General features: G+C 40.0%; 1 protein-coding gene across 2 annotated transcripts in view; it reads left to right on the forward strand.

Moving 5' to 3' along the window:
• The window catches only part of HTR1B (5-hydroxytryptamine receptor 1B), a 55,576-nt gene that overhangs the window by 11,874 nt on the left and 19,031 nt on the right, over positions 1 to 24,671 (forward strand). The window lies entirely within an intron of this gene.

A 24,671-nucleotide genomic window follows, 5' to 3' on the forward strand; every position in this document is an offset into this window, starting at 1 on the left:
ACTCCTGCTTATAAGAATTTAGACCTTAAAAAGACAGTAGAAAGAATGATGCAGTGTTTCCCCTGGTGTTTAATGAAGCAGCTGTTCCTAAGCAGAGGAGCAAAATGGGTTTATATAGATGCAGATAGTTTTGTAGGGAAAAAAAAGTGCAGATTTTTAATGTTTATAAAGTAATCCTAAATGCTCTTTTCAGTTGTTTGAAAGGTTGAAGTTTTTGATGCTACTTTTTTCAAAACCAAGATTTGTGTCCTTCCCTTCCCAAATGTCTTATATGTTCCTAAGAAATTACTAACACAAAGTAGTATTGATACTGGCAAGGAAAATTATATCTTCTCTAAAAGATTCCCTGAATGTGGCAGCAGTTCTTTATTTGAGGGACCTGCATGTATCAACATGAATGCTTCTGAACTCCCCCGGAAAACTTTCAGGGCTAAAAATCTCATTTAGCTCAAAACTTCATATTTTCAGACCCACTGTAGAGTTGTTCAGTACTGCTGTAGAGTTCATGTTGGCGTGTATTTATTTCTTTTAATATCTGAAATTGCTGCAATTTTACTTTCATGTGCTGCATGAAAGGCTGCTGGAGGCAGAGGAGGATATACCACTCCCTTTGACTGAGGGATCATGGGCTCCATTAGTGACCAAGCATCACTGTTTGGGAAGGATTTTAGATCCCTGTCTGCCAGCAGACAGTGATATGACATCTGTAAATCAGTCTGTCCGGAAAGCTCTGGGTGTTCAGGGGTGAAAGCAGCCATAGCCTCCAATCAGCTGCTCTTGAGCTGCACGTTACACACTATGGAGAGGCTTGCAAGATTCTCTGGGACTAATGGAGTCCAGGAGCTGCTCCACAGAGCCAGGCAGCCCCACATTAGGCTGGGAAGGGCCTGTGAGATTCTGGCAGGGCCAGGGCTGGGACTGAGGGTGCTGCCATGGCAGCCCATGGGTCATCAGGGCTGCCCGAGGTGGCTCCTGCTGCTTCTGGGGGAGAGGTACATTCAGCTCCCATTTCTCAGAGAGACAGTCACGAGGATTTGGAAAAGCACTTGGCAAGTAGCCCAGGAATAAGGAAGGCAGAGAAAAATGCTTTTTCCTTCATTTAGTCAGCATCTGGCAGAGGCAGGGTATGGGGCTTGTCTGAAGGACAGCTGATGTTTAGTACAAACAAGCCTTGTGTTTGAGTGTCTGGACACTTCAAAATGTTATGATCAAAAGAAACAATAGATAAGTACTTTTATGTTGCTTGACCTTGATGAGCAGTCTAACAGCTCACTTTTCCATCCTCACTGCATCTAAGAAGATATTAAATGAATTCCATTTTTCCTTGAAATACTCAAATTCAGTGTGAGGCAATCTCTCCTCAAACCACTGAGACCTCATAGCCCAGGAAAATAATTTGTGTGTGTGTTGCTACTCTTCATCTTCCCAAGGGGACCCAAGGATTAGCTAACCCCAATGGCTACCCAAGCTGTATTTTTGCAGTGCTCTTCCCTTGCACCAAGGCCACATCAGCCACCACAGCACCCATCTCGTGGGCACTGCCCCATGCCATGGAGGCCCGGAGGCACTGGAGCAGTTTGCTGCCCAAGAGGGACTGTCAACTAGACATGGAAACAGAAGAAACACTGGGTTGTTTTTGATTTGCTAAGTGTCCCTGAGTAACTCGGTGCCTTAGATCTCCTCTGTTAAGGAAGCCAATGATACCAATGTTCTTTTGGTAAAATAAGTATTATTATCATCCTCTACTTTAAAGAACATGTTTGTGTCAGTCCTAGGAGAGCTTTTTTCCAAAGGAGTGTGAATTCATCAGAGTACTCACATGATGTGGCCCTTAGTGTTTCAGAAACAAGAATGATGAGTTGCAGCCTCCCACCCCACCCACAGTTCCAGAAAATGTGATATGACAGCAGAGATTTGCAATCAGATGATGTTGTTTTCTGGCCTGTTGTAGGCCAGATCTAAAGGTTCAGAAGTCACATCCCTTTTCTCAGTACCTCAAAGCAAGTTTCTCTGCTGAGAGCTACCTTTTTCCATGTTTCATGATACAGTGCAAAATGATGCTGGTAATTTGCCCACAATCTGACTGAGAAACAGCAAAATACAGGAGATATCAGAACCCAAACCTGAGCACAAATATCCATCTTTAATGTAGAAAGTGATGATGGAAAGTTCAGCCTGACTTCAATACCAGAGCAGAGCAGTCCACTAGTCCCCTAGCTTGCAACTCCATATGAATACCCCTGATCTTCAGGTGTTAGTGACACTTGCTTTCCAGAACTCCCAGGGTTTGTGCATGCTCTCCTCTCCAAAGCTTTTTTTGGCTATGTTTTCTTTGTTACAAGCTCTCAAATCATCCCTGAAGTATGCCAGGAGCCTGACTTTGAGGCATGTCAATGACAGAGGGACAAAATGTGTTACCATTAAAGAGTTACATTTTAAACTCTAAAGGTCAAATTAATTTTAACAGAATATATCTATATGTGTCAACATTAGGCAACAGAATGAAATAAAGTGCAAGTGTATAGGGTGCCAGTAAATAACTCCACACTTACCAGTCTCTTTGATTAGTTTTGACACTCTTGTTTACCCTGCATGTTTTAGACAGGAGACTCATAACTATCCCTGCTGTGGGCTGGCATCCACTTGCCTTTTGGCAAACTCCAGAAGTGTCAGGTCCCACTTGTTTTTGTATTCCAGACACACACCTGGACTCTGCAGTCATGTCTAGTTCGGCAAATGCTCGTCATTTCCAGCAGTTGATTCATTCTCAACTCAGCCAGGAAAGAGTCCTGACTCCCTTTTTCTTCCTGACAAAGCTCTTGTCTGTTCCCTCTAGCTTTGGAAATGCTACTCTGCATTGGGTGTTGAGCTGCTTCAGTTCTTTGCTTGGTCTAGACCGTAAGTAAAGTTCACTGGGACTTCTCTGCTTGGCTAAACCACTAGTGAATCATGAATCTGCTGAGAGTACTCCCATTGAACAGTCATCTAAAGAAGGAAATCTTTTCATTCATTGATCCTTGCTCTTCTTACATATACATGTGTGTATATTAACCATCATACTATACACAGCAATACAAATACAATTGATATGGTAGAAGAAAATCCATGCAACCTACAGCATGAAGCTGGATCTGTGCAACTCAGATTGTTATCTGCTTCTATACATTTAGAATAAGACTAGTAGAGCTAAAAATGAATAGTATCTATAAATACTATGGGGAAAGATTAAAGTAATTCCTTGTTCCTCAGTGTTGTGTGGCATCACTCACAAGCAAAGAGGAGGAAAAGTTTCTTCCAGAGATGAGAGACTCTGCTTTGAGATGAGTTGGAAAGTGAGATGAGTCGGAAAGTGAGATGAGTCGGAAAGGGGTCCTCAGCCTTTGTCCTGTGCTCTTCATGTGCAAGTGGATGTGAGTGTGGAAAGAAGGTCTGTGGCATATGCAAGAACCATCGTGACAAAATCATCCCATCTTAACTTGCTAGCAGTGGGTAGGTAAGTTTTCAATTAAACCTAAGAGAAAATGGGGCACAATATATCTGCTGTTAGGGAGAATCCAGTTAGGGAGAACATCTTGTTAAATGTAATCTTAATGATGCCATTGTAATTTTATCCTTTGTGACTTTATTTCATGACTGAAAACCTATGTTTCTTAATTATGTTTTAATCAGTATTTATGTCAAGAAATAAACTTGGCTAGTTCTCTGACATTTAGCAAAGCATTCCTTACTCTGGCTGGTTACAAATCTGAAAACTGTGGCATGGGTACCTTTAAAAATTGCTGAGTTACACAGTACATTATGTTTCTCTTATCTAAAGAGCAGTAGGATAAATCCCTCTAGAGGTTCTTTTGCAATCTGTCACAAGATTTAGGAGAGGAAAAAAATTTTTTCTTGGGACCAGTGATGTCTAGTGAAATTCTCTGACCAGCAGTAAAAAGCTGGAAGCATGACTGGTGGGCTCCTTAATGGCTTTTAATTGAGACTAGACTTGACAGTAACCTGTAACTTTGGGGCAATGGTGCATTTGGGCTTAACTGTACACCCAATCTCTTTCTCTCTCTCACCTCTGAGGATACTCTAAATCATCACGTTTGTCTCTGTATCTCTTCTTTCTCTTCTACACTTTATTATAACTGCAAAATCTTTTGACACTTCCAGTCCTCTTCTGTACATTATCACAGAGATTACACCAGCTGAGGAGTGAATTTCAAGTGGAGATTTTAAGGACCAAAATAGTATAAGGTCAAAGGGCTGTGTACTGAGATGTTGATGTGGTGTGCCCGTTTTCCAGTGAGTGGTGATGTAACAGTGTTGAGCCAGAATCATGCTTAGATCCCCCTGACTGCACAACTTGCATGGCCATGTCTGTTGTCACCTGAGTGCACACTGTGCATTCTTGGAAAGAGCCAGAACTCATGAACCTGGATCCACAGAAAGAAGTCAAGAGGACTTCACATTTTCACTGACAGAAGAACAATGCTAGTAACAATTTGTGCAGATTATGAGGGTTAAAAGAAATAAAAAAGAAAATACATTTTATCTTCTGGTAAAGAGGAAAGAATAAATGACAGTTTAAAAAACATTCAGGATGTCATCTGAAAATAATTACTTGGACAACAACATATTGCAGCCAGACTGCAGACACATACGTAAAACAAAAAGGAAATATTTGTTAGTGAATAAAAGATCTTACTTCGGTGCTGCCAACTGAAAGCACTCAGATTTTTCTATCTACTATACTTCTCTCAAAAACTATGTAATAGTTTTAATTTAATGAAACTGGGTGGAAACACTAATTAATGTAGTGGTTTCATGTTCGCCAAAGTCTGGTTGCCAAATTTAGTGTAGTGGTCTTAGTGTTTTTTCTTTTTTCCATGGGAGAGAGAATAGAAGAAAAAGCAAAGCAGGCTCAAGCTTAAAAATGAACAAAATAATTTTATTAATACATACCAAAAGAGTGGGAAAAAAGGAAGAAAGTTGGGGAAAAAAACCAAAACAACAAACTCAAATTAAAATAGAATGAAACTTCAAAACACTCTTCCCTCCCTCTACAAACTATTAACTTTCTTACAAAACAACATAAAAAGGCACAACTTGTGATTTTCAGTCAGTTTCACCATTTAAACATAATCATTCATTACCTTAGGAGAAGAGCCTCTCTAGAGTTTCATGGAGACATTCGCTACAAGACAAAATAGTCCATTGGCTCTCAATGTCACACATCTGCAACCACTCGGAGTTTTTTGCAGGCTGTACCATTCTATCTATTAGCAGCCTTTTTTCTTTGACTACCTATAGGCCTCTCAGTGTATTTGGGGTACTCTTTACAAAAACTTCTTCTAGTCTAAAATCATCTTCGTCTCAAAGGCTGTGATCTCCTTTTAACCCAGGAACGAGGGCTTTAAAGTTCTCAATTAAATCTCAATCACATCAGTCTTCAATTTTGATTAGAATTAGCATTCTCCCCGTGACAGAATTAAGACGCTACAAAGAACAGTCCATTTCTCCATAGTTTACCCCAGAGAAGTCTGGTTAAAAATGTCCACCTCTTCAATCCTATTCCAACAATATCATCAGTTTTTTCACTTCTAATCTGCTGACTTCATGCAGTGTCTGTTCTACGTACCTTCTGTTTGCTCTCTCTCAAGGAAGGGTTGTGCTTTGAAAGTTCCATGTTGCAAAGAAAGAGTTAAATCCGCCCAGGCCTGCAGTGGCCATGTGCTCCCTGACTGGGCTGAAGGGCTGTAGAGATGTAAAGCTGTGCTGATGAAAGAAATCAGTGGAAGTTCTCTTTTCCACCCCTCGGTCCCTGTGCGGAGCCGCCACAAAGCTGTAAGCAGGTGGCATTGCTGAGCTGTTCTTTTTCCTCTTCCCACCGGCAGCCGGGAGAAAAGGGCTCATCCCGGGCCGCTCCCCGTGCGGGCAGCAGCTCCCGGAGGCCTGGCCGGGCCCAGCCCGACCGCCCAGAGGGCAGCGGGGCCTGACCCGGGCCCCCTGACACCCATGAATTTACCTCACGGCTATCTTATTAGGAAGAGGGAGACGTCCTGGGGATGAGGGTTTTAAATGTGTGCTTCCCAAAGTTGCATTGGCATCTTCATTGGTTAAACTAGCTGCCAATATCTTGGCTAGCTTTCTTCTAGGTCCCTGTCCTCTCCCCCTAAAGCAACTTCAACGTCCTGGCAGAGAAAAACAGTCCATATTTCTCTATAACTAGAAACAAAACTGTGCCAACCCATGATAAACTACTATAGAAAATCTATGAAAGAAAAAAAAAAATCTGTAGTGAAGAATTCATATTTTAGAAGAGCATGACGCAGAGAAGAACGAGTAAGATATGACTGAATGAACCTCTGCCCATGGGTTAAACCCTGAGTAGGTGCAAGCAACAGGTGGTTTATACAGTTTTGTTGTTTTGTTGTTTTTGGTTTTTTTAGTATCAGTACCTACAGTTTACTGTTTTCTGATCTGTCTTTGATTGCATTTAGCCCCATTTAGTCGTTTCTTTCTATCTTTATACAATCCTTAAATTAAATCTTTCCTTCAAATTTGTTCTAAACCATACCTTTTAATAAATAACTCTGTTTCAGCTGAACTCTTGCTTTTCTTATATTTTTTCCACCTAATAATAAGATTATTTTAGCTTTTTGTCTCGTGTTTGCGTTCACCATTTGGTTTTGGGATTGTCACCTAGAGAAACTGCTGTTCCCACTGAGTCAACAGGAGGCTTGATTTGTATCACTGGAAAGACACTTTTGTACCTAAACCACGGGAAATACTGAAAACTGATAGCTAGTGGGGAGGAGTGGAATTCTAATGACTGAAATGAATTTGTGCTAATGAACATAACTGGAAATTGTAGTATATGTAGTTTGGGTTTGGGGTTGTTTTGTTGGGGTTTTTTGAGGTCAGCAAATGGTACTATGACTGATCTACTGAAGCATTCCTATCATCCATTAATCATCCTCATCACAGCCTTTTGCTTGACCAGTCTCCTATCAATTGGCTTGTAGTTCAGGTGGAGAAGGTAGTTCGACACTTCAGCCTGCCAAAAAGACCAAGGAAGCAAGCTGGGCCTTGAAGTTCGGCTGCCAGCGATCTGTCTGCAGTTACCAATGGATAACTTAAATTAGGTGGAGGGGAGGGGTGAGAATCTGTGGGAAGGTTAATTACGTGAATGTGGCCTTTAAATGTGGTAATACAGTAACTGGGAGAGGATAGATCAGTCACACAGCCTTGAAAGCACTCTGAGCAACTTATGTTTGTTGATACAGAATACAAAGAGAAGAATGGCACAGTCAAAACAATGAGCTAAGAAAACTAACTTTGCTGCTGACAGGCTAGAAGCAAGGCAAGATCGTATTTGTCAAAGCCAGGGAAACAAATATTGTGGGAAGCAAGTAATGAGAGAGTGAGTGATGTGGTTGTAAGTTTCTGCTGTGAAGAAGTGTTGTGTAGTGAGAATTGAAAGGTAGACATGGATAAGGAGGTCACATCTAAGATTATTCACAATCATAAGTCTTTGTGGTATTTTCCAATAGTAAGGCTAAAGGTAATGGGAAGATAGACAGGATTTGGCTTTGAACATTTTCACTTAATCTTAAAGTCTTAAGTCAGAGCGCTAAGAGGAAATGTCAGTGCAGCAGACTATTAGTTTAGTTTAAGTTAAGTGAGTCATGTCCATGGATGGATAATAAATCTGTTGGCCACTGACCTAAAAATGATAGACGATTTTTTATTTACCAGTGTGGCTTATTTATGGGCAAAACCATAGAGGGAATAAGGCTGCAAAGTTTCTGCTGAGTGCTGGGTCATGGAGAAGATGAATAAGCACCTTCATAGCTCTGCTACAGAAGCGATTGCAGAGGGAGAAGGTTAACTGTGTGAAGATTAAGTTACAGACATCAAGTGAGAATATTCTGCTGCTAAGAAGAAGACAGTAATAGGGTGGGTTAAACACCAGGTTTGCCATTTGATCAAGAAAATGATTAGAGGTTGTCTCAAAAGGATTGTGAAAGGAGTACAAAAGGCACAAATTAAATTTGTATGGAAGAGGAATCTCATCTAGATATTGTAGACAGCACTGAAAAATAATGGTGCACTAGTGATGAAAATGTTGGAGTAAAGAGTGACTTTCCCTAAAATGAAAATGATTAAAGCATTAGAGGCAACAGCACATTTTTTAATCTGTCCTATCTCTGTTACACATATGCTTGTTTGGCAAAGGTCTCTTGCCTTATGCATGTATGTCTCTTAAATTGAGATCTTAGATAGTGCTCTAATATGCCTGATAGTGAGACTACCAAAAATATGTTTCATACCTCAAAAAACTGTCTACCTTATGTGCTGTCATCTGAGTAGCTTCAAAATTAAAGATTTTTTTTTAAGAAATGCTTAATCTCTCAAGTTCTATTATATCATTTTATCAGTGACATCTTCTAGATGTGGCCTCAATGATGGGTGATGAACGTAACACCATAATATCAAAAGGCACAGAACTTCAAACAACAGCAGAGCTGTGCCTCAGTACTGCTGTGGTTTGGGTATCTGCAATGACAGCCTTATGCCCTGTTCTGCATGGACAGAACTTTTTGTGATCACTGCCACTCTCCTACACTGACAAAGATGGGTCAGCAGTATCTGTAAGAACTCCCTGAGGCTGAGAGCAAAGGCTGCACACTGGCCATTCTTCCCTTTGCTCCCTGATAGCATGCTCACCTCTCCCCTTCAGAGAGGCAGAGGGATTACAGAGGAGCAGTGCACAGAAAGGGACCATCCTGTGCTGGGGCAGAGAGTCCTTTGGGAATGGGAAAAGCAGACCCAGCTGTTGTGCTCCTGAACATCAGTGAAGGGTCAAAGGGCTGTTGGAACAGCAGCTCTTCCTCCTTCCCCAGTGGCATCAGATTGGCAGGGAAGCTGTCTGAAACCGTATTGATCGCTTGTTCAGAAAGTTCAATAGTGTCAGGAATGTTGCAATACCTTTTCTTCTTTCTGACTTGAAGCCATGAAAGAATGAAATGCTTTTCTGCTCTGAGGGGGCTCCTAGCTCAGTGATTCTCAGTGATGACTTTTTTGTTGGGTTTTGTTTGTTTGTTTGTTTGTTTGTTTGTTTGTTTGAGTGGAGATGCTACCATTTCCATGGTTTGTGTTTACTGAGTTTAAATGTATTGTCAACAAGTTTGTCCTTCTTAAATGTTGTTTTGTGAAGCCCTTAGAAATTATCACCACAAGTACAGAGATCTACAGCTTCATGGCTCATCAGCACTAACCTGTGCAAGGAGATAGTGTTCCTCCTGCCGCCTCTGCCTACCAAGAAGGTGAACATATTGTGCTTTCTCTTTGGGGATGACTTGCATTGCCTGCCAGCTGCACCTGCTGGGGCAGGCAACACAGATCTGCAACATGATCATCTGAGCCACAGCATCTGGGCACTCAAGAAAGAGGAAAAGGTCATCGCATCAATGGTGCCTATTCCTGTTCAGTCCCTGTGGAAGACTGCAACCTGGACTGCTGCTTTGTTTGACTGTTACTGGGGATGAGAGCAGGATTCCTCACACACCTTCTTCACCACCATTTCTAAACAAAGTCTGGCCCTTCTGAATCCAAATGTGCTGCAAGTGCATGAGGAGCAGTTAAGTGAATTGAAAACTGGATGCCAACTCCATATGATACATGATCCAACCACAAAGAACAACTGGCATCCTAAATCAATATTACCCATTTAATAACCAATTTCCTGCGTACAATCATGTCTATAGAGATATAAATGGCCAGATTCTGTTTCTGATTTAAAGGAACAAGAGCATGTTACAAGAGTAACAAACCAAGATTATAGCATAAGTTGATAATATTTAAAGCATCCTTAACAAAGACAGTAGAGCTATAAATGAGATTTCAAGGGATTAAAATACTGGTTTTGAGGAACCTACCTTTCAGTCCAAATATTTTGCAAGTACAGATTTTGAATTATTGGGTTGTCCAATCCTATGTATGCTCCTGGTCCTCTGGTCCTGTGTTTCAGGATCTAGATACAAGACGTTTCAGTGGTTTTTTTATTTACTCTTTTTTTTTTTTTTTTTTTTAAACTGATTTTCACTTAAGCAGTGGCTGATTGTGAAAAAGCTCTGTCTTGTGGCCGATCACTCACTGAGGCATCTCTCCCTGGGATTCTTTTTGAAGCCCTGTAGGAAGTACTGCCCTCAGGGAAAGTTGACTTCCCTAAAGTCAAGATGCCAGAACAGACAATGTGAGTGCCTATTTCAGCAGAAAGTCATCTGGGTCAGCTTAAATCACCAAGGTAGGTTATTCTTAAACCATTTCTGTAGGAGGACACCTGCTCAGGTCCCAAGGGTACATGTTTAGGTTCACCTTTAATTTAAATTATTTTGAAAGGGAGCTAATCAAAATATGAAAATATTTGATGGTGGTTAAATTTAGAATTCATGGATAATTAGCTGGAGGGGATAAAAAAAGCTATCTGCAGATGCTGAATTCAGCATGTGTCAGTTGAGCTCCAAAAGCACATCCTTCCTATAGTCTTCAGAGCTGCTTTTCTGGGGTTGTCATGCAGTGTTTTGGGAAGACACTGCCTGAGCACAAAATACGGTAAGCAAAGATAAGACAGAACATCAGGGCCTTCCTCAGAGATATCTCTTATTCCTCTGACCTTGTGCAGCCAGCTTTACAGAGCTATTCAGCTTTTCAGAAATCCATTCCCAGCTAGAAAAGAACAGTTCCTACTGGGAGTTTTGCTGTGCTCCAAGAAACTTTTGTCAAGTTCCTGAATAGTGGGGAAGTTCCTAATTGCTTTGAACCATCTCTGCCCTCCCCACTGCTTTGTTACCTTTTCTCTGCTTTTGACTGCTGAGATATTCTGGAGCACCTCTCAGCTCTCAGAGGAAGCACTGAAGCTGGTACAAAGATCTCCATAGACAGCACTATTTACCATGTACATGCTTTATTGATCTTAACCCTAAGAACTGTATTCGTAAACTCTGTCTCCTGGTATGCTATCTCTTAACTATTGATATAACTACAAATAAAGAGGATTCCTGACATATTGTATATTCCCTCCCCCCCCCCCACCCCCAATAAATGGTTGCATTTTTATTTAGACGGGATGCAGTTTTGGACCATACTGTGCTTAGCAAGCAGCACTGCAATGTCTGAGCTGTTATTCTCATGGACTCTGCAACAATCTCTGTGCCAGGTATATATGTTGTGGAGCCAGCCAGCCCCACTTTGAAACTGCTGGGCCTTTGCACTGCTTAGGACTTCCCTCTGCAGGCTGCTTCTTTGCCTGTCTGGTAGAAGGGCTTGGCAGCATTAGCCTCACGAGAACAAATACAAAAGACCTTTTTTTAAACAGGACACATCCACATACAGACTGAGGTAGCACTTAAGAAAGTGATATATCAATAAATTATCAAAACAAGCATGATTGCCCTGCCTGAATCCAGACAAAAAGGGGTTAATACTCTTTTAAGGTAAAGGCAAAATCTCCTTGGTTATATGGGGGAGGGATAAAGGGGTGGTAAGGACTCTGTCTGCAGTACCGGAAGACTGACTGCCGTTCGAAAGCATGATGCAGAACTGAAGGAAATTCAAACAAGAGCTGCATAAAGGGTTTAATATCTGCAAAAGCAGCCTTTTTAATGAGAAACTAGGGATGCTGATACATCTTCAATCACCAGCTTAAGGCTCATTAGTGGAGTAGGCAGATGTTAATTTTGACATCCTAAGGCTGAGCAAGTGGAGCCTGGTTTCTTCTACTGTGGAAGTCAGATGGAGCCTGAGCAGTGGCAGCAAGACAGCTCTGGGGTTTAGGCATGCTGCTTTGCTCATGGGAGATAGGAAGAACTGAGCTGGTGATGCTGCTCAGGAAGTAGGCTTTTTCTCACACCAACAGTATTTTCTATGCCACAGAAAAGGAGAAGCATAAATATGAGGTTCTACATGGTCCTAGACATGCAAATGCTTAATGTCTGTGATACTATTGTCCTTTTGGTGACCTTTTCTGTGCTACCCTCAGAAACAACCTCATCTCTCTGAGCCTAGAGGGGACATCCCCACAACTTCCAAGGGGACCAGAGTGGTGGTTAGGTCTCCCAAAACAGAGCTGGAACATGGTCAGGGCATATCCAGCAGAGCAGGACTTCAGCACACCCTGAGGTGTGACTAGCTCACTAGTCACTTGTGTATACTTATATTTTCACTCCCTTTGGACCAAGTTTTTTCTCTTATAATAAATTTTTCCTTTGAAACATTCTAGGGAGCCCAGATAAATATAATCTTCCTGAAACTTATTCTTTTGCTTCATTATCTAAGAAACCATCTGATCATTCCTCTCAATTAAAACAAGTATTTTTACTTTAGCTCCTTGGAGATGCAAATGTCTCTTGCTAGAACAAAGTCCTTGACTAGCTAATTAATAACTTCTACGAGCTGGGAAAGCTCTCTTTATTCCTTCTTCCTTTTTGACTCTGGCATGGTGAAATTATCATGAACTTTATTTTCTCTAACATTAGGTATATGTCAAAAATGTCCAATACAAATATCTAACCATGATAAATGGGTCTTGACTGAAAGCAGGCACAATGGTGATTAATCACTTCGGGGTGATGTGGTCCCAACAAGCTTCTTACTAAGCACGGGTGGCAGACTCCCATTGCAGTTACTTCTAAGAAGGACAGAGAGTGATGGTGGGCTTCAGAGGTATTGATATTTCAGTGACTCTGTAAGGGCAGGTAACTAGCTATTTTGACACCATAAACAGAGTGGAAAATTCAGAATTAAGTTTATGTCATTATATAAGCCATAACCAGTCTCAGCAACCAACATGATTGCATCTTGCTTTGTAAGCTGAGACAGTTTCAGGCAAGCATAGAAGCAGCTAGTACCCTCCTTTTGGTATAAACTGTGTACTTTATCTCATGTCTTATTCTCATCTCATATGGAGATGTTTTTCAAAATTAGCAGGCATGCAATTCAGAAAATGTGTTACTGGAACTATTGCAGTGAGTAGTGCTTATTGTTAATAGAGTTGCTCTGGGGTTTTTTGTGCTGGTAGTTTCGTGACATTGTTAAGAGCTTTGTACCATCATCTATGTGCTGTTCTATTGTCATACCAAAGTTCAGATTATTAAAGGAATATTAAGATTCTGGGTTTTTTCCTCCAGTTTTTTTTGGGTTTTTTTTTCCTAACGTCAATGGAAAAAATAGATCTTTTCTGAACAAACTGCACCCTAGCACATCACTCTTCACACATGCTGTTTTTGGATAAAAACCTGCCATCACCTCAGTTTTCTCTGGATCTTTCCTGAGCTGAAGCAGAGATTATTTCTGTATAGTCTTCCCAACTACTGCAATGTAAGTAGTATGTAAGTAGTACAACAATAGATTATTTGTCTTAGTTCTTCACGAAGTCCTGAGGTAATTTCTGCAAGAACTAGCAGAACTGTGTAGCAAGGTGCCTGGAGTCCCCTTTTGCTAGCAGGGACCGCTCCAACTATGGGCAAAGCAGGCAGAGCCAGATTAGTCAAACAGCCACATCCAATCTGCCCCTCTCATCTGTCCTGAAGCTTTGTCCCTGGACCAGGGAAAGGCTGGTAGGGGTTTCATGGGACCTCCTTCCCGCAGCAGCAGGAAATCTGGCTCCTCTCTCTCTGCTTCTTGCAGCAAGGGTAGACCTGTGTCCCACCTTCAGAGGCACTGAGTTCTGCATGCTGGAAAATGAGAGAAGACACACAGAAAAATCATGCACGCACACAGATTAACTTTAAACCCAGCTGTGCCTGTCAGCATACAAACAGGATATAAACATATGATATAGCTGTCTAATTATTAAACAAGGTGCCTATTTTTAAAGGCTGAATCTTGGGGAGATATAAAAGACCCACTGACATTTTTTTGTCTTTTTTTAAAAAAAAACCAGCTAAATTCTGTTGACCTTTTTATGTGATTGAATTAAGAAGTTTTTAAGCCCCAGAATATTTTTTTTTAAGTCAATCAAAATTTTGGCATTTCAGTATATCTGGCATTTCGGTATTCTAATTTTCATCACCATAAAAATCAATACTGCCATCCTTCTCTGTTTATGGTATTCTATTTCCTTCAGAAGTTGACTTGAGTGTCAAAGAGGATCTCTAGATCTCTGCCAAGCAAGACTTCAATAAGAAATGGTGGGAAATATTTGTTGTGACAGATTATTAAATATCTCCCACTTTTGTTGACATGCTGACTTCATTTCCCTCAAACCTTTCATAGCAATAGGTACAGGATCTCTTGGGCTTAATAGCAAACATAAATTCTGTAGCAGACATGTAACTAGGTTATTGAGTTTTTAGATTACATGATTCTGTGAGATGGTTTTCTGACATAAAATGCCATCTGCTTTTACTTAATTTTCCTTGTTTCCTTCTCTAAGTAAACAACGAGAGAACATGTTTGTTCTGAAAGGTAGTTCCTTTGAGGCCCGTTATTTTCCTGCATCTCTCTAAAAAGACAAGACATGAATTTGTTAGTGAGTTACCAGACATTTCAATATACAGCACATCCAAGGAGCCAAATAAATGCACTTCATTTGATACATCATGACATAGCTGAAAGTTTGAATTTTAAAGTCAGATTTTTACCAGAAGGCTTCTGGGGCTACAGTCAGGAGCAACTAACAGCTTTACTTTCAAATTATCTTCTCTGTTTTCTCCAAGGAAGATGTGTTCACATTTTGCAGCACTACCATTTGTATTGCAGCCCCTCATTAATGTTATAGGGGATAAGACACATCAAAAAAATGAGAATAAAATAAAGCTTTCAAACTTTTCCATCTTCCCACCAGTACAGGATAATTTTTCAGCTTTTCAACAATACTGGCTGGCGGCCAAAAGATACTTATGCCAAATCAGTGTCAGAGCTTTAATAGCTCATAATATTTTAATGTCTTTTAATATATTAAATTATTATAAGGGTCCTATAATATACCAACATTGTTCTTAATTAACACTTAAGAAATATATTCCTCTGCAATAGTCTTTCCTTGCATTTACTCTTTCTGTACTTAGTGGTATTTTCCAGACTCTCCCTTTCACTGAAGGGAAGATTTGATTTTCAAATGGCCTTCGCAATGTTTGCTTTTGGTTGAAAGAGAGCTCTGGTGTCTGCTGAGACATCATTAGCTGTGGGGCAATATTACCACACAAATACAAAGGGACCTGATTAGATAAGGGTTGCCTGATCTATAGTGTAGTTCAAACTGCAACTAATCCTGTGGGTAGGTGCAATTAAAAAGACCTTGGTTCTGTGTTAGGTTTGGAAAGTTAGTAAATTGAGACAGGTTATTCATCTCAACTTGCCTCTTGATTTCTGAAATCTATTTAATATAGTAGTAGTAGTAGTAGTAATAATAATAGTATAGTAATTTAAATTTAAATCCCTATGGACTGAGGGGTTTGCCTTTTAAAAAGGTGAAATTAGGTCCATTTTTTTCAAAATTCAGAGCACAATGACAGCAAATTTCTGTATTCCATAAAGCTGTTAAGGTCCTTTGATAACCATCTTACAACCCATATGCCTGAGATGGGGGCTTCAAATTATAGGAGAATGTGCCTGGGGAAAAAGGTAGATTAAAATATTCCACACTTACTTCAATAAACCCATTTTAGAGAAGGACTATAGTCAGTGGGACATTATGGGGCACCCTGTGTGACAACAGACTTCCTAAGTCCTTAGCTTCAAAGAGTTTACCACCTACTGTGTCCGTTTGGCTTGCAGCCCTCTCACAGCCATAGGGAGCTGAAACCAGAGACTGCTTTGGGCATGCTGGGTGAGAAACCATTTCAAGGAGCCCCATGGCTGCAGAAATAGTCTGGGGTTTAGGAAGCTGGGTCTCAGGCCTGTTTCAGAGTTGTGAGCACATGCCCCCCACCCCCACCAAAGGCAGACACCCAGGGTTGGTGGTGGCTGGGCTGTGGGGGTCTCCGGGGCTTTGTTGGAGTCACTCCTTTACTTATGAACGACCAGCACCTATCTGTTGGGTCAAAGGACACTCTACAGTCTAGGGACTCAGGTGGCATGTGGGAACTCAACATCCAAGCCCACAGTGCAATGTTTAATACCCACTGTCGTATTTTGACACTAATTTGTTGCCAGGGTCAGCAGGATGGACATGGAAAAGGCAGTGCCCTCTCACATCTACAGATGGTCTCATCAGTCCAAGGGCAAACAACTTTGATGGGCTTGGAAAGTTTTTGCCATCTTTGTGTGTACTCGGGATGTTCTGCAGTTAAATAAAAAGTTCAGAATTGAGCAGCTGTAAACAGATTTTTCTCAATACTAATTCTACTGTGCTATACTTGAAAAAGTGCATTTAACATAGACAAAATTGAGTTTCTGAAAAACATTTATTAAAAAAAAAAAACTTAACTACAGCTTTCAATAGGCTTGACAAGATTTCATATTTAACTTTTCATCTTTACCAAGTGCATTAATAGCTTTTAAGGCTAAATGACATGAGTGCTAGATATTTCAGCAGCGCATTAGAGATTGAGAAAATATAATTTTGTGGCTTTTTGTACAAGCTTAGTAATCAAGAGAAAAAGCACAGTGACTAGCACTGTTTGAAAAAATGGGGATTCCCCCCCCCAGTCCAAGCAAATTCATAAAGAAATTTTTGACTAAAGAACTGAAATCAAATTAAATTTATATTGCTCAACTGATGTTTCTCACAATATCCTGAATGCTTGAATGACTCTGTATTCCTGAACATACCTTTAAAGCCTCTAAAAACTGAGAAGTCAATTCAGAGGTTGTCTGAGTTGCACTTGTCACTACCACTTTCACCACTTCACCATTTTTGCTTGCCTGATGAGACACCAGAAGCCTACCATGTGGTCAAATGTTCAGCAGTGAATTGCAAAAGTGAACCATTTTTGAATAACTCAGGTCCTGAAATATCACTTATTTTCTCCATCCTATGAACATTTACAAGCAGAGCAACTGACCTTGAATAACTAGATCCAAACCCCTGAAAAAGTCCAAGATACATACAACACATAGAAATAGTAAAGCAAGTGACAAAAATGATAGCATTTCCTAAAATCATTTCCAGATGCAATCACTGTTCAAAATGGATTAATGCTTTTTTTTAGGTGATTTTACCTAGTTCTAAGCAGGCACTCATGTCTTTCTGTTGTAACCATACAGTACAATTTGATTCATTGTCTAACGCAGCTAAAAGAAATAAAAATAGCTTCAAGTAAAATAATTTTCTCAACTGAGTCCCACATGAGCTCTGGCTGATCTTTCTTTCACTCAGCTTAAGATAGTAATTTTCATGCACATTACATTTTTCATTCAGACACAAGAGACTTGTTTAATGAGTTGCCTGAGGTGCCACACCTTTACTTTGAAGCAAATTAAGCCACTTTCTACAAAAAGATGTGGGGTTGGCTTTGTGTGCGTGTGTGTGTGTTTACTTTATTGCCATCACCACGCTGCTGTGTGTACTTATCCTACTACAGGCTACTATTCCAGGCTCTGCACCAATGTAAGGATTGCTGCAGGCCAGCAAGGGTGACTCACTCGCTGTGGAGGCTGAGAACATTGGAATGTGCCTGTCTTTCCGTACCATCCAGTTTAGGGAATCAGCAGAAATTCTGGGCTGAACATTGGGTCTCTTTGTACAGAACATGACTGGCACCTGGGAGAAAGGCAGCAGAACTGATCTTCCAAGCTGAGTTCAAGCAGGTTGCTTCTGGGAGGGTGAGCAAGGTATGTGGACTTCCAGGGAAGGGAGTAGATGCTTTCTGGTGTGGTTTGCACCAGGGGTGAGTAAATTACTTTATCAGTTTGTCTCAACCAGAACAGAATGCACTGCATATTCTTTGCGTGGTAACACCTATTTAGTTTCATGCTCTGCTTTTGTGCACTGCACTGTCTATGGGAAGAAGGAAAATTGTATGTGATTTTGACATTGAGCTCTGCCTAAAGGATGTGCATAAAGATTACTGTGTTTTCATGAAGGTGCTCAAAGCAGATAAATGAGTGCGTTCTCCGTTGTGACAGATCTGGTCTCAAACAAGGATAAAAGGAATTTGGTGGACATTCCCCTCAGGGAAGAGATTCAGCTTTACAGTGACATAATCATCAATCTCAGCCCACCAGTCACACCTGGCGAGTTGTTCAGAGAGACAACACAAAGGCATTTGCTGAACAGGACTAAAAGTTGTTTATGCTGTGAGAGTCCAAAGTGTCCAGTACTGTTGTATTTGCATATTCCAAACACCACCTCCCCAGCAGCCAGGTACAGTGTATTGTTCACAACAGCATTCTGAACCACAACTTTGGAGATCATTAGGAAAGCTTTGCAGATGTTTTTCCTTCCTTAATCTTGCTGAGATAAGTTAGGAATATTTTCACATTTGAGCAACTCCATACACAGGCTGAGCCATCAGAAAGTATTATTAAATTAACCTCATTCCTCTCTGTGGAGCGCTTCACTCCGACCAGTTGAGTGCATTTTATTTCTATTATATTAGTATCTGCTGTAAAGAGTTATGTTAGAGTGATTTCATTTTTTCAACAAACCTACTCACCATCTGCATTTGGCAAAACTCATTGACATCAGTCTTTGTTGCTTAGCAATAAACACTTGTGCTGACTCCAGTCACAAAGAGTGTTCATTACTTTGTCATTCAGACATTTTACACAGCCTCCATGGCTTCAGAAATCATTTGTTTTCACTGGCCTTGGGAGAGAGGTGGAAGAGCTGAAAACCGAATGTGTAGAATGAGAGGAAAGGCACACAGATCATGAAAGGTGTTGGACACAAAGAGTAAAGAAGCTGTAGTAGATCCACAAGTTGGATAATGAAGAGAAAAATACTAAAAAGAAATCAATGCAATACTATTATTATGAAACATTAAAGCAATTATAGAGCTTGCCAAACATCAACAGTCTTGAACACTATTAAAGTGTTTTGTAATAGCATCAGTGATCACATTCCATCAATATGTGCTATTCAAGATGTTCTAATCAGCAAGAATATATTATATAAAAATGTTCTTTGTGCTTATATTCTGTGCCTGTATGTGTAGAATACCTGGGTCAGGTATTCTAACTTGAACAAAATATCTAAAAAATTTGCATTTCTATAGAATTCCATGGTAATTGTCTTGTTACTCATAACTCCAGAATTAGTTAAATTTGACAATAACTTTTATAGTTAGTATTAGCTTAGAATTGATCTGTGCTGAAACCTTTGTGGAAAGTTTTATTTATAGAAAGTTAGTAGAAAAAATGCTTAAAGCTGCACAATTATAATTGCTTTACTCATTTAGCAGTGCCTATGTCCCACTTCTGTTTAGATATCTAATTTTAAGGCATTAACCTTTGGCACTAAGACTAGGAAAATTGAACTAGGGGGGTCCAAAAAGGCATAATTAGAATTGAGAATTAAATGGGTCACTTGTCATAGAGCGTGTTACATTTAATAGTTGAACAAGCTAACAAATGAATATGACAGTGAGTCATCCGAAGTCAGAAAACAGCACACTGTTGGAATGTCAGATGATTTATAAAATGCATAGGTTTTGCTTTTATTTGTGGATACATTGTGCAAAATAAGTTGATTGTTTTACATGGATAGCAGCAAAAATGTAGAAAAATTCAGAATATGCGATAACAAATCTGTTGTGGACAGGGCATCCACTGCAAAACGTACAAGATACTTGGAATATTTTTCAGGAAATGGCAAAGAAAGCTTCCCAGAGGAGAACTTAATTCAGTAATTTGGGACCCAAAATCTCTGTTTACTTTACAAGTGATGAGTTTGATTCTGGTATGCCAGTAAAAATATTCCCTTTCAGTCTTAATCAAAACAGTAATAAAGGTATCCAAAACTAGGAACTGAGAATTTCAAGTTAGGCTGCTGGTGAAGCATATTGACCTTAACAGATACTCCAGTCACATCTAAGAAAGATTGTGCCTAAAATGCTAACCAAATATGTTTAAAGACCACAGCTGCCATGCAACCTTCAAGACCAGAATGAGAGATTGGAATGATAGCTTTGTTACAAAAGTTACACTCTTTCAAAATGTGCAGGAAGCTCAAAGGAAAAGTGTCCCTTCCATGCTAGCCTTAGGTCAGGACACAAGCTCCTCACCTGCAAGGGACAATGCCACGGTGTCAGTGCAATGCTGAGCTGAACTGCTGTGGCAGGGCCATGATCATATTGTCCAGACACCGGCACAGAAATCCTGAATTTGAGTCTCAAATGGCTGCTCCTCTCACTAGGATTTTCTGCGGGAATGTGCAAGGCAGCATTGTGTTGTGTGGCCGTGCTCAGCCTGCTGAAGGGAACGTCTATGGCTGAGTGGATGTTCAGTTCAGACACATGCAGCCGTTAAGTGCAATCTTGAAAGTCTGACCCCCAGCCTTTTTGGAAATGTCTCCTATTAAATACAACATGCTGCTGAAATAGAAAGCGAGACATAAAGGGACCTGTGCTGATCCAAGAGAAAACTTTTTCCTTCAGTATGAAGGATAAAAATGTAAAAGCAACTGGACAGAAGGGGAAAAAACCCTACTCAAAAAAAGTCACATTCTGACAAGAAAATTACTTGAAAGATGAAAGATGGGACTCTGAGGAGTCAGAACCTGGGAATAACAAGAAACCTAAGACTTTTGGCAAGGCTGGTATTCTTCAATACTCTGGAGCATCTGTAAAAGTTTTCTTATGGAAAATGCTGACTTTTCTAAAAAGGCAGTCAATGGAGGAGGAACAGTGAATTCTCAGTGAATGATGGGTTAGGCTCTGTGCTTCTGACAAATCCAAATTCAAGCTGAATGACCAATTGCCCTGATACAGGCTTGGAACAGGTCCATCTCTGCAGCACTGATTATATCGATAATTCCCTTCTCTGCTCCTTCTCTCTCTCTCTCTCTCTGTCTCTGGGATGTGTTTTTCTCTTTATTTCTAGCTACTTTTCACTATTGTTATATGTTAAAGAAAGTCCTCAGCATTAATAATAAACATTTTTTGAGGAAGAAATAACCCTCATCTCAAATTTTGAGTCCTCAACTGCTTTGAAATTATGTTGAAAAATACCACCCAACTAAGCCTGAGGTGGGGCAGAAGCCATTTTGTTTTCTTTCTTGATTCAAATCCCTGAGAAGGTTCAAAGTGGATAATCTAATGGCATGCTCTGGATTTCAGAGCTGCAAATAAAGTTGATGAAACACCAGCGGGACCCCAGGCTGTGGTGACAGAGTTAGCACAGCCACACTTCAGCCACACAGGAGAAAGGATAGACCCAGGTTCCAAGAGGAGGTCGGTCATCGATGCAATTTGGTACTCTCTTTTCCCTGATCCTCTGGCAAACCAGCGGCAGCTGTGCCTCTCCCTTACCAGGGATCCTTGGTGCAAACCCATGGCAGATTATAGGGAGAAAATCGCACCCTGATGTTTCTTGGTTTGCCCATAAAGTTGTTAATCAGCAAGACTGGAGCTGAGCTTCTTGGGTAGGAAGCACTACATTAGGGTTGTAAGGAGCTGGAGGAGATTCAAGTAATTGCATGAAAAAGCAAATAAGAGGCATCTTTACATGCAAGTTATGCCATTGGGGGACTGTGCCTATAACTTTTATGTTTTTTTCTAAAAGATAACATATTCAGCAAATATTTTCAGCTCTCAGTAGAATGACTCTGGGAAACTGGTATAATGTGTACTGCTGTTGGTAAAAACAGTAAATCAGGCATCACAAAGATAAAATAAAAAGGGCTATCGGGGAAATAGAGCTGATCAGCTGTCATTCCCTGATTATATCTTTTACATTATATATTTAAATTAGTATTTTTTACAGTGTTTCACATGGACATGTGCAACAATAGATCTGCAAAAAAAAGAATTTTGCCCCTGCTGCCAGTAAAGCTCCAAATGCAACAGTTTATTTCCTTCTTGAGGGATACTTTTTCCATACTTTTATCAACAAAGTGAATCAATGACTCACTGCTTGCCAATACAACTCACACTGCGTTTTCTCATTTCCCTAGAACCGAGACAGTCAGTATAAAAATAAATGTCTGTTCTCACCACTTCCTGTCCTGCTCTCCAAAAGAAGTGTTTCAGGGATTTAATTTCTCATCTCTGGTTTTCCCAGTCTCTCTCTCATTATTGATGGGAGTGTCTTGCAACAGGAAATGGCCCTGTCATGTAAGCTTCAATGTATTAAGGACTTCTTCCAGCTAAAAATATGTACCAGAACTATCTTCTAGTTTGTTCTTCTTTTGTGTTGAATTCCAAATGTCATAGATAGTATAGAGCTTAGAATAAACTCAACCTTTTATGCCATTTAAATGCAACACACTGCTTTTAATAGCCTGCTTTGCAAATGTACTTGAAATCCTATTAAGTATTTGCCATGTGGCTCATGATGTGTCTGTCCATGCTTCAGGAAGAATTGGTACATGATGCATCAGCTGAGTTCTTTCAGAGATTAATATCTGCATTAGAAAAGCACTGGGTGACAGTCAAGAATGAGGCCACACTAGGATCTGTGTATGGTCTTAGGTCCTCAGAAGGGAAACATCTTTGAGTTAATGGTTCACTGTCCCAAAATCTCAGTGGGTTAATGGAAAACCTTGGATATTATTAGCATTGTTGTCAATGACATTCAAATCCAAGATATCTAATTGTACACTGAACTACTGATAATCACCCTAACATTCAACACCATGTATCTGCGTACGTATAGTGCATCTTCATCCTGCACATGAAAAATATGGTCTAATTAGTATTTTCTAATAGAGATATAAAAGATGCCAAAAAACCACAGTGCTTGCATTTATTGTGTAAAATATTATATAATTAGATAAACTCTGATAGTGAATGGCTTGGGGAAAAAGACTCCAGGCTAAGTCATAGATTCTGATTTCAGCAGAATCTAATTTTATTTGTAAATAGTTGTTACGTGCCCTCTCTCCTCTGTACATTAGTCAATATAAATGGAAAACCCATTAAAAACAAGGTTCTTTGGAACTCTTTGTTCAACTTGAAAATAAAGAATTCTGCTTAAACACATCCAAATGCTTTCCACTGTAAAAGAGTCTCTCTTCTATCTGACAGTTCCTTAGTCATGAGAGTAAAGCTGTTAAAAAAAAAAAAAAACGAAAAAAAAAAAAAAGTGTGACACCAATGCCTTAAAAAAAAAAACAACCAAAACTATTAATAATTACAGTTTTAATGAATGGCGTGCTGAAGATTTAAAATCCAAGTTCAGTGGAGCAGCACTAACAGTTTATTCCTCCCACCAGCACAATTATCAGGTCAAGGCTGCAGAGAGGGAGAAAGGTTTAATTTTTGGAAGTGAGTGGGAGTGAAGGTTTTGTGTGGTCCTGCAATGCATGACACTCCTGAGTTCTCCCTAAGAGTGCAGCTGAGGAAGAGGACCTGTTTGGGAGTATGGCTGTGACAGTGATAAAAAACAAAAGGAACCCTTAAGGGAGTAGGGAAGGTGAATTTGACAGACATAGTGGGACACCTTTGCCACTTTCCACACTGCCTGCCACAGCCGATGAGCATCATTTGGCCAACACAACAGAAACTTCCACGGCAGTATCTTGCTTCAAGCCAGTCATTACCAGTACAGCTTGGCTTTGTAAGGAATAGAATATTGAGCATGTCAGTTTTGACAGGATTTCACTAGAAGATTTCCTTTTAACTTTGGATTGACTATGGTTGAGCTCCGTGAATTTTTTATGACACTGTGTCTGAATCCACCTCTCCTCATGCTGGTGGGATTGCCAATGCTCTCTGCAAACCATTTCTTTGTGTCTTGCCTGCTTTTTTGTCCCTCTTTCCTCTGCCCAGCCTTTTTTTTTCCAGAACTGCTTATTCACCTTTGCATGTCAAATGTCCATTATCTTTCATTCAACTTTTTCTTACATTTCACTTCTGTCAGAAGCTTCTGCCTAGAAGACAGGAATCTATTATCCCTTTTTAACTTCTTTCTGCTTCCAAATTATGCTTCAGTGTGATTTTACTAATCCTACATATAAACTGTAAAAATAAAAATGGAAAATAGTAAAAAAATAGAATTTGTTAAATCATGAGTACATTTTGATTTACAGGGTCAGCCAAGTCTAAAGCTATATTATACTTTCCAGCCAATGTCAGACAAATTGCTTAATGACTTGCTTCTAGGAATATACCATTTTTATTGCATTAATGGAGGACTTTCACCTTCTTGACTTTATGAATAAGCAGATATAGACACAAGTACATCTCAGTCTGAAGATAATCAAGTGTGTGGTGGGGTGAAATTTGCTTCCCTCCTGCTATGCTATACCTAGTCATGTTAAATCCTGAATTAAGATGCATGACTGCACAATTCCTTTGCAGATAAGAATGGTTTCTTTCCTTGAATGCTAAAATGGTTCCATGGCATCAGGTAGAAAATTTGTGGTACAAAATATCTCGAGAAAATAATTGACTCAGTGAATAATTTATGGAATTTACTGAAAATATTGACCTAGATTTAATGTTTCCACATTCAGAACAAGGAAAATGAGTTAAATTGGTGTGTGAAGTTAGCCTAGAGTGAGACTGTTGCAGCATGATTAATTTACAGGTGAGACTTGTTACTCAAGAAAAACTACTTAGCTATTAAATGCTCTG

This window comes from Hirundo rustica, chromosome 3 (assembly GCF_015227805.2).
Source record: "Hirundo rustica isolate bHirRus1 chromosome 3, bHirRus1.pri.v3, whole genome shotgun sequence".
Classification (NCBI taxonomy): Eukaryota; Metazoa; Chordata; class Aves; order Passeriformes; family Hirundinidae; genus Hirundo; species Hirundo rustica.